The following is a 12,145-nucleotide window of genomic DNA, read 5'->3' on the forward strand; positions in this document are numbered from 1 at the left end:
AGAACTGTTATATATTTTGCTGACTTGTGTACTTATATTATCCCAAATGTTTCGAAGAATGTTTAAATCCAGAGAATTAAGCAATTTTAACTAGTGACACAGAGCGTGTCTATAGTGTCATTGTGTTGCCTGCTAATGACGTCATAACCCCTCGATTTCCGGTCGATTTTGTAGAAAACATGGAAACCACCAAAGACGCTTTAATATGCTATGCGTTTTAATAGACTGGTGACGACTGCACAGAGTAGCATTATAACAGAACTTTCAAATGTATCTAGTATGATAAAACAGCGCTTCCGCTTTTAATAATTATTATACCAGTAGGAACCAGAAGGATGATGGTCCACAGTGGAGCCAACTGGTTGATGGGCCGAGGGGGAGCGATGGGTTTCAGCTCACTCAGTGCGGGTCTGTGATAAAACTAAAGACTGACGCCACAGTTAATCAACATTCGTGGGAGGGGCCTGTGCAGAACTACGTCATTCTGCCAAGAATCTGAGATCGGCTTGATATGAGAAAGGGGTTTGGATTTATGGAGATTTTAAACAAAAGCACTGGGTGGATTTTTATCATTATAGGGTGGATGTGTATAAACACTGCCAACACACATTTTAGTTCAAACAACATGTAAAAGTGAATTTTGCATCTGATGACCCCTTCAAAAAAAAGAAACAAACAAATATTATGTTCATCTAAATAAATTTTTATTCATTAGTATGGTTGAATCAGATCATCGAAGGTCAGCAGCAAAGACATTGTTTAATAAATTACTTTTTATTATGTTATTTAACATTTAATTATTGCAGGTTTGCATTGTATTTTGAGTTTGCATTGCACTGTTTTTATTCATTTTGAGGAATATTGAATCTGTTTTTGTGCAAGTGAGATGAGTAAATGCATGTTCACATTTAGTCTAGAACTACAGTAAGCATCATGTTACTGCACTGATTACCAATTTCTCTCAACATGCGGACAGGAGAGCTGTCAGTCAATAATGGGAAAACAAAGTAACTGGCATTACTTATTTGAGAAAGTAACTCAGATATTTTCTTGTAAATTAAAAAGTAATGCGTTATGTTACTAGTTACTTGGAAAAAAGTAATCTGATTACGTAACTCATGCAAGTGGGGTGGTGGCTGGCTGGGCTCAGGGACTGGAGTGGTGACAGGAGTGAGATGGGGCTGGATGTAGTAAAGAATATGTGGATGAGAAAACAAAGCCAAATCCCAGATATTTTGGTCAATTTTGAAATTCCAACAACACACTTTTAAAAGTTTGGAATGTAATGTTCAGTGGCAAGATCCTGTTTACAATTATTTGGCTCATATTTGGAAAATGTGTTGTTGATCTGGACGGATGGAATGTTAACTCTCTGTTTTGCTCACTCTCATGGGTTGTGGAATTGTTTTTCTTTTGGAACTAGAAAAGGAATTTAGATACTATCTGCTCTAATTGATAGCAGATGTGAGGGATTGCGGAAAAGAGAGAATAAACCATAATGCACAGCTGTAAGCCATTTATTTGTGTGTGTGTGTGTGTGTGTGTGTGTGTGTGTGTCCACAGTAATGGTCATTAAACTACGCCTTTGCCTCTTTGTTTATTTTGAATAGGCGCCCTCTAGTGGCGAAAATTACATATTGTGCCTTTAACAACTACTTTACTAACTATTAATAAGCAGCACATTACAAGTTTATTGAGGCAAAAGTTGTAGTTAATGGTTTGTTAATAGCGAGTATTGGACCTTAATAACTCAAGCCCCTTTCAGGGAATCTCTATTTAACCATCAGTCTCACACTCATACACAATGTTTGTCGCTCATTGTATTCATGTTTGTAGTTTTGAACCGAATCAGCCGAATTAGTTGAGTACAGTAATGGAATAAAGAACAGACAGTATTGTAGACAGAAGAATGCTTTGATTTGACTGTCAGTGAGTCCATTCATCTGGAGGAGCAAACAGTATTCAAGGTCAAAGGTCAGACCATGAACAAGCAGCTGCTGTCACATACATTGTGCCTACTGTATCACATGAAATGGCCTCATAGAGGCAGGAACTCTGTAGCAGCCCTTGAATTATAATACTGACGCCAGCCTTCCCCTCAGTGACCTCTGACCTCCAACCCCACAGCCTGCATCACCTCTCAGTGAGACAGATATTTAAAATTGTGAATTCATTAGCTCTCTTGTAAGTTTATCTAATGAAACACTTTTCAGATACCTAAGTTTAACTATAATATGCTGCAACTGTAGCAATTAGCTGAAATGGAATTATGTATATGTGATTGTGATTAATTTTAAATATTTCTATCAGCTGTAAGAAGTACATTGCAACGGGATGTCTAGGGTAGGGGCTGTTGTTCATGGGGATGTTCGTTCTTTGTTTGTACACTGTTTTATGGTCTTCTAATAATTTAAGTATATGTGTGCGTGTGTGTGTGTGCGTGTATATACGTATATATATATATATATATATATATATATATAATGGTTTGTTAATAGCGAGTATTGGACCTTAATAACTCAAGCCCCTTTCAGGGAATCTCTATTTAACCATCAGTCTCACACTCATACACAATGTTTGTCGCTCATTGTATTCATGTTTGTAGTTTTGAACCGAATCAGCCGAATTAGTTGAGTGTGCATGGATCCACACTACCAGTAATAGTAAATCTTCCAGGGAATATTGGCATACTCTTCTCAACATATGCTTTGAGAAATGCTTATAATAGTCTCACATACTATTTGGATGGGTGGTACTCCATTGAGCAAAGAAAACTTTATGTATAATCACCTTCTGACACACTGAGAACATTTCAGATGGTTGGGGTGCCCCCTAGAGGCACAAATGACTTTTTGTCCACTGAGAGATTACATGGGGGGTATGGGTAATGAGGGCCTGCGATTTGTCTCAGTTCTCAGGACAAATATAGTTAAGGTTCTGTTTTTAGGGTTTGAATGGTAACCGCCAAGTCTTTTTCTCTTTCTCTCTCTCTTCCTTCTTACCTGCTTGCCCCTCATTACAGACTGTTTTATTCTTTGCAAATTAACATTACATACTTAGAATTACTTGTGTATGTGATATAATAGAGTATATTGACAAATTAATGTGTGATACATATAGATGAAAAAGGAGGGTCTGCCATTCAATTTACTAGAATGTGAAAGGTACGAATGGACCAATCTTCACTCACCTTAAAAAAAACTAAAGACTGATCATACAAGACTCTGAAGACCTGGATTGGTCAGGTTTTCCCATTTGCACTACAGTGGATTTTTTCCACTGATGACAGTAAACCCTTAAGCAATTAATGACATTTAAAAATATTATATGCGCTACGGGTGTCCCGAGTTCGAATCCAGGCTTGAGGACTTTTCCCAGTCCCACCTCCTCTCTCTGACTCTCTCTCTTCCACTTCACTTCCTGTCTCACCTACACTTATCTGGTCATTACCATTACTAATAAAGGCCAAAAAAAAATGCCAAAAATAAATCTTTAAAAATATTATGTCAACTTATATACTTCCACTTGTCCAGGAGATATATCATGGCAGCTTATTTGAATGATTTGAACATTTACTCAATTTAATTTAGGACCAAAAAGAACGTTTAGAAGAGCCAATTGACCTTCAAGATATTTTTGAATTTATTGATGCACAGCAAAATGGCAAAACCCTGACATTGATGGTTATCCTGTAGAGATTTATAAAGTTCCAAAATTACTTTCATATAAATATCAGTTGTCACTCTAGTTCTTCAAATACTATATTTGTGAGATGATATATAATCTTTAGCTCTGTAGTTTTTATTGTGGGTGGGTAAGCCTAAATTGCTTCAGTCCATTAAACGTTCACCTTAAAATGTGACTAACAATATGAAAGTTATTTTTATGTGTACTTCATAAAAATCAAGGTGGACATTTTTAGAATGATACTAAAAGGCATTACTAAAAACAAAAAAAACTGTCAGATGAAAGAATGTATGAGATTGTGTTCAACAGATTTTTCAGCAAAGTTTTGTTCATGCTGATTTTAGAGGCCTTAGAAATGTATCAATAATAATGTTTTATAGGGTTAATTTCATCATATTTACATTTCATGCAATTTACCGAAATACTCAACTTTGTGTTAGTCACTCACAATATTTTGGTTCCCCCAAGAAACTTTGTGTTTGCTTACAAAGAATGTAAATGTTTTGTATGCAAATGCAAAGTTACTCAGGGGAAAACAAAACTTTTGTATTCTTTTCCATCACCCTGTCTTTAAGCACTCCATTTTATGGACCATATACAACACTAGCCAACAAATCTAATGGGAGATGCATTTTTAAGGATGACTGACCTTTTGATGTTCAATGATAATTCTGAATAATGTCATTAATAAAAAATGAATGAATGAATTAACCCTTCAACCTACCACTGTCCTTGATATTACAGTTTTTTTAACCCATTTTGGTGCAATATTCACATTTTGGCCATTGAGCTCAGCCTGTGTGTTACAGTTTTTCTCAATTGCTTAAACACATTTGTCCACTCAGACATCACATTTTCAAACAGTTTAACACACAGGCTGAAACTGAAGCTCAATGGCCAAAATGACTTATTTTGTTTGCAAAATGCTCCAAAACTCACAAAACATTACAGTTTTTTAAAACTGCTAGACACTAAAAGTGATACTTGAGGCCCACTTAGTGGAACCATTCACTTGTATACCTAATCTTTAGACCAAGTCTGCAAAACTATAAGCACATTGCATGCTTTAAACTCAGTTTGATATTGTAAATCAAACTTTTTGCAAAACTCTAAACACAGTTCTCTACATTACACACATCATTCGAAACTAACAGCTCTTTTGTTTAATATTGTTTACCCACACTCATTTACCGATGACCTACACACAGTGATCATGTGTGAAAACACTTATACATAATTTATACATAATTTGTTCACATTTGTCAGTTTTTTGTCTTAAAACATTTTTTTCTGGTGAAAGATCTAATATGCCTGTAGGCCTACTGCATAACAAACCTTGTCACAGTTTTTTTACGATTGCTTACACACTAAAATTAAAAATAACACACCGCTAGTGAAACCTGACACTCAAAGAGCAAAACCTCAGCCCAAATATGCACAACTATAAGCACATTCTCAGCCTTACACTTATTGCAAAACACTACACACATTGTTTTGCAAGACACTAAACACACTTCTCTACATTAGACACAGAAATCTAACATGATGTCACTTCTTTGCCATTTTAAGGCGCCGCTTTCCAAAATGCTACACATATGAACCGATTTATCAAACACGGCTGTCAGGTGTGCAAACTGGCTTAGGTGCTTAACTGTAAACTCTGCAATCCCAAGTTTTTCTGAATTGCTAAAACAGTAAACCCCGATCTCTGAACCAAATTCTCACTAGCTTAAACCAATTTGTCGAATAAAGCACTCTTTCTGCTAAACCTTAAACACGTTCAGGCAGTTAGGCTCTATTTGCAAATCTCTAAACACATTCTCATTCACTGAAACACTTATCACACTGTGATGCATTTGTGCTGCAAAATGCTAAACACAAGCAGCAAAAGTTAAGCACAACTAAAGCACAGTTGTCATCGTTTACACACAACGATTCAAAATTGTTCACACTTGTTTCTAATGATGTGATCAAACTAACTGTACAAAATATGAGCCAGTTCAGAGTGCACAAGTGGCACAGATGACTGAATCATGATACGAACAATAGATGGAAACAATCTGAGAAGGAGAGGAGGAAGTGTACATGTAAGAAGTGGAGGATGAGGAGAGAAAGGGTAAGGTTTAGAGAGTGTTATCAAGACTGGATCCGTCAGACCAGAGGGGTTTTTTCTCTTTGTCTAGCAAAAAAGACAACATTACTTGTGATGTGGACAAAGTCCTCAGGCCGAACTCAAGCACAAAGACATGATGCTGAGACAGAATGAAACTCTCATTGACCTTGATTTTACAATTGCACAACTTACAGTATTTGAGTGTACTGTAACATGCTATTCATTTAGAGTTTTATTTGACCTTTTTGGCCTTTGCAGTTGGATTGCAGTATTTTTGCAGTATCCAAGTGCTGAATATATACAAACATTCAGTACTATTCAATATTCAGCACAATACTATTCTTGCAGTACATACAGTAGGCCTATTAAATATATTCACCTTACTCAGTTTCAATTACTTTTTTACAGAATTACAAAATTGTTTACTCAATACAATATACTTTTTTTCTGTAATGTTCTGGATGTTGTGTTCTCCATTTTTCTCTGTAGTGTGGATTTGGATTTGTGTTTAAGGTTTGGAGAAAATGAGTGATGGTTTCAAGAAATGTGTTTTAGCAATTCAGAAAAACTGTAACTGAAAATTGAGTGTTTACTATTATCATTTTGCATTATTGACACACTATTTTCCTATGTAATACTGTAAAGCTGTTTTGACACAATCTGTATTGTTAAAAGCGCTATATAAATAAAGGTAAAAACAACAACAACAATCAAGGTGTAAGCACTATAAAAAGGCAACAGGTGAATTTTTGTCTTCAACAGAAATGAAAGGCAGTGGTGCAGGAAGAGGAATGAGGAGAAACATCTTTTGCCACAGAGCTCTTTTGAATGTCCCGGGTCAACGTGGTGGTAACATCACAATATATGCCGCAATCGTGCAGAATGGGGTCTTCATGCCAAAATAGGTCCTTACAACATCGACCACATACTCACGTTTTTAGACAGACTAAGTATTGGACAGACTAGGTATCTGGTTCCATTATTCCAGTACCTCCCACAACACTCTCCCTTCCTTTCCTTTTTCTCTTGTGCACGGCAGTGGAAGGTTTATGACCTCCGACCCTATGTTATACCCCTCATTCAAGCTATGGAGGAGGCCTGTGACCTAATAGATGCAGAGTCTGTGTAAGGATGGATTCGCCATTCGAGAAGATTCTTGTCAGCGGAGAAGGACATTGACTGTGATATGTGATGTTCTGATTTTCAGTGCAAAATGCAGCCTAATTGCAATGATGTACTGAAGGATTTTACAATGCGGTGAAAAATAAATATTTTCATGAATGTGAAGTACTTGTCTCATGTGTTCTGTTTGGTCAATACAAGTGTTTAAAATTGAGCACAGCAGTGTCTAAGTGGTTCAATCAGAATCCAACTGTATGAACCATGTGTGTGCCATATGGTACCAAAACTGGGTTTTGTTAAATTGTTGGCAAGTTTTGAATGAAGTGCTTCGTTTTGCAAAAGATCTGAGATGTTCTGATACTTGTGTGTGTGGATGTGTGAATTGTGTGTAGTGTTTTGACAAAATGAGCCTTGTTTTTAAAATTATGCCTAAGCAATCATTAAAAAAAAAAAAAAAAATAAAATACCCTCTGGTTCCATTATTCCAGTACCTCCCACAACACTCTCCCTTCCTTTCCTTTTTCTCTTGTGCACGGCAGTGGAAGGTTTATGACCTCCGACCCTATGTTATACCCCTCATTCAAGCTATGGAGGAGGCCTGTGACCTAATAGATGCAGAGTCTGTGTAAGGGAGCCCGGATGGATTCACCATTCGAGAAGATTCTTTGTAAATGGACATTGACTGTGATATGGATGAAGTGGCCATATCCAGCTATACGAAGAGATGATGCTAAGGTGTTTTTTTCCCGTCTCCACAAAAGTTGATGTACTATATTGTATTTGAGATATGTTCTGATTTTCAGTGCAAAATGCAGCCTAATTGCAATGGTGTACTGAAGGATTTTACGAATGTGGTGAGAAATAAATATTTTCATGAATGTGCAGTACTTGCCTCATGTGTTGTGTTTAGTCAATATATTCATGTACTTTAACAATACATAAAAAAATTAAAAAAAAACTATCAAAAATATAAATGTTACAAGTGTTTAAATGGTTCAAAGAGAATCCAACTGTATGAACCATATGTATGTGTGCCATATGGTACCAAAATTGGGTTTTGTTAAATTATTGTAAAGTTTTGAACGAAGTGCTTCATTCTGCAAAAGATCTGAGATGTTCTGATACTTGTGTGTGTGGATGTGTGAATTGTGTGTAGTGTTTTGACAAAATGAGCCTTGTTTTTAAAATTATGCCTAAGCAATCGTAAAAAAACTGTAATTGCTATGGTGTACTGAAGGATTTTACAATGTGGTGAGAAATAAATATTTTCATGAATGTGCAGTACTTGTCTCATGTGTTGTGTTTGGTCAATATATTCATATACTTTAACAATATCTCACACATTTTTTTTATCAAAAATAGAAATGTTACAAGTGTTTAAGATTGTGCACAGCAGTGTGTAAGTGGTTCAAACAGAATCCAACTGTATGAACCATATGTGTGTGCCATACGGTACCAAAACTGGGTTTTGTTCAATTATTGTAAAGTTTTGAATGAAGTGTTTCGTTTTGCAAAAGATCTGAGATGTACTGATACTTGTGTGTGTGGGTGTGTGAATTGTGTGTAGTGTTTTGACAAAATGAGCTTTGTTTTTAAAATCGTGCCTAAGCAATCGAACTGTAAACCTTGTTTAAAAAGTCTTAGATAGTTGACATTTAGTTAATTTATACAGCGACTGGTTCAGCAGTGCAAGTGGCACCAAATAAGAATCAGTTGTGTTTGATGAGCTGCAGTAAAATGTGAGTCAAAAATTACCTGTGAAACTTCAGCCTAGTTACATGCATTTCTCTTTCTCTCTAATTCTGTCTTCATTTCTCTCTAGCCCTGTCTGAGGCATCACCATGGAAACCTCTCGGTTCTTCCCTGTCCAATGGGAAAATAAATTATAGTTTCCATTCACTGCCTTTGAATATACTATAAAAACCAACTAGCAAGATCTCAAGTGAAGTGTTATATGCTCCATTACAGTTTTTCTCAATTGTTAAAACACATTTCTTGAAACCATCACTCACTTTCTCAAAACCTTAAACACAAATCCAAATACTCAAACTAAATTCACAGAGCCCCTGACTCTTCTGGCAAAATCAAACAATCGCTTCAAAACCATTTCACCTGTAATCAAAATCAAACGGTGCTCTCAGATCTCTCGCATGTGTTTTGTTGTGAAATGTAGTTTGCGGACCAGACAGAGCTGTCGGCGATTCTTCCTATTGTGAAGTCATGCAGTGTGAAACCCCCTGTCGCCGATCCATCGTGCAATGTGAACACAGCAGCAACTGAATGCTACCCCAGATAGTCACGCAGTGTGAAAACAACGGCGATCCGATGAGTTTGAAAATCGTGCAGTGTGAACTCGGCATTAGATGAGCTGAAATAAAAGACATATACCCCCGGTTTCACAGACAAGGCTTACGCCTAGTCCCAGACTAAAGTGTAAGTCTGAGCTGTTTTAACTGAAAGAAACTTGCACTGACTGGTCTTAAAATATATCAGTGCCTTTGTTTTGTCTCAAAATGCACACCAGTAATGTTTTTTCTAAGAATGAAATGAATCTGTCTAAGTTTCATGAAAACAAACGCATGCTATGAAGCACTGTCATGCCAAACCAACAGGTGGCGATATAATCTCAACTGTAAAGCCACTTTGGACAATCAGAAGCCTGAAAAAGTCACCAGTAGGCGGAGATAACAGCACAGGCGCCGACGTCACAAGCCAAAAACTCCGGTTTCGCTGTCTACACGATAACACTGCAACCAGAGTTTTTGAAAATCCAGCCCTAGTTAAATTGCACTTGTTTAACATGATCTAATCAACGTTAAAAACGCCGATGAAAGCGGTAAGAATTACGTGAAACATTACTGATGTTCGCGCAGTAGTGAGGGTCACGTGACAACATCAACATGGCGGATGTAGTACGTCCGAATTCCATTCATACTATATAGAACGTACTTTTTTAACGGTGGAGTAGTACGTTCAAATTCAAATGTAGTACCTACTAAGCAGTATGCGATTTCGGACGCACCCCGAGTGTGTCCGAGAGAGAGTGAAAATGCACGCGAAGTCTTAATGTACATCATTAACATAACTCGACTCGCTAATTAACTGTGACTGTAAATTTGACAGGATGTCTTTAGCAGCCAGGAGAATTATTAATAATATTCTTTCAAGTCCAGCTTGAAAATATAGACAAAGCTCTCAATCAAAACAGTCCTTCAGAGAACCAAAGATCTTCAGCAAATGAGGTACAGAGGCTTTTTAATTCCACTACCAAAATGTTACCTACAACGTATGCCGGCCTGCATTTGATTTTTCCCGCAATTTTTGTGGATCAGCCAGAAGCAGGTCCGTAAACATGTCACGGAACAGGTATGTTCTCCTTTGTCTAAATTCGTTAATGGTATATACATTATAACTTGTGATACCCTGACACTTTAAAATGTGACTTTATACTGTGATCAAGCCAGCCACGGTTCAGAAATACACAATCAAACTAGCCACGATTGAAATTAGTATTACTATTATTACCATAATTTCATAAAAACACAAAGAAAACACCGCGTTCGTGTGGACAGGGCCTTAGTTCGGAGATTCGCCGGTACTGCCGCACGAGCGCGAGGTCTTGTTTTCCCAGCGAGCACACTCCTCTCTGTGTCTGCTCTGTTCAGCGAGCAGCTGAGGAGCAGTGCTTTCAGTTAAAAAATATGTTGTGTCGCTTCTAACTCTATTTTAAGTACAAATATAGCCGAAATCACAGCACAGCCATTAGCTGCGTCCGAAATCGCATACTATATAGTAGGCGAAAAACAGTATGCGAGGTGAGTAGTATGTCCGAATTCATAGTATTCGAAAAACAGTAGGCGAGAAGTACCCGGATGACCTACTACTTCCGCCCGAATTCCGTAGCATGCATACGATGGACACTTTACTATCCCATGAGGCCACGGGAGAGGAGGCGTCATATTCGAAAATGGCGGAAGGCGGCGACGCGGCTATTTTCAAGTGCAAGTACCTCAGAGAAAAACGTTGTTCATTATGGTTAAATTTAGGGCTGCGCGTGTAGTACCTACTAAGCAGTATGCGATTTCGGACGCACCCATTGTCTTTATCTTATGTGTATTTGATTTCATTAGACCACGTCCTGATTCAGGATTTTTGTGCAGATTAACATCTAAGGGAGAGCTGGGCCGAGGTTTCAGTCACTATTTCATATTCATCCCGTTGTCTGACAACAGAAACAGACAAATATATCAGTGAAAACAGTTTTATTGAGAATTTGGCTGCGTTAAATTACAGTTTGTGAGCACAGAGGCAAACAAACGTAAAAGGCATATATGACGCGATGACGTCGTGAATATGCTAATTAGCGTATGACGTCATCCAGCGAGAGCTACTTTTCAAGCAGGCTTTAGCTGCTTTCAGTTGAAAGAAGTTGGCAACACCAGGGAAATTTCTAAATTTTCTGAGCTGTATATTGGTACAGTGTCACGGGCACAAATTTGGGGATTAAAAAACTACTTTCCAGGTTTTTTCCTAAACTTTTCCTCTCCGAGGCTGGATTTCATCGCTACTTTTAGTGCGCTCGTTGGCCAGGTGTTTTATTCCAAGGAAGAGGCTTGTTGCTCTTTGTTCTGTGTTGGGATCTGTTGGAGCGAAAGCATGGGAGCGCAATTCTCTAAGACAGCTGGAAAGGAAGAAACAGCTGCAGCTTCACCCTCACCCTCCAAAGCTAACGGACAGGTAAAGCCCGGCCATGGTGCTTATTAGGCGAGTTCTGCTGGAGCCCCACTTCCAACAACCACACAAATTAAACAATTTCTGCAGCCCAGAGAGAGACTTTGTCAGTATTGAATTTAACTACGATCGTAAAATGTGTTTAATGTTGCTCGAATGTTTATATACTGCTAATGGCGGTAGGCGGCGACGCGGCTATTTTCAAGTGCAAGTACCTCAGAGAAAAACGTTGTTCATTATGGTTAAATTTAGGGCTGCGCGATAAATCGCATGCGATATTTAACGCGCATCTTGTCAGTAAAGCCGGTTCTTTAATCAGCGGTAAATCTACATCACCTGCGTGCTTTCACATGGAGCAGCATTAACTACACAGAGCCGTTGTTCACCGACAAGCTGCGCAAACCGACGATCATATTTTGACCAGCTTGTCGGTGAATAACGGCTCTGTGTAATTAATGGCATATATGACGCGATGACGTCGTGAATATGCTA

The sequence above is a fragment of the Sinocyclocheilus anshuiensis genome, unplaced genomic scaffold (genome assembly GCF_001515605.1).
Source record: "Sinocyclocheilus anshuiensis isolate Anshui unplaced genomic scaffold, SAMN03320099.WGS_v1.1 scaffold937, whole genome shotgun sequence".
In the NCBI taxonomy this organism is placed as follows: Eukaryota; Metazoa; Chordata; class Actinopteri; order Cypriniformes; family Cyprinidae; genus Sinocyclocheilus; species Sinocyclocheilus anshuiensis.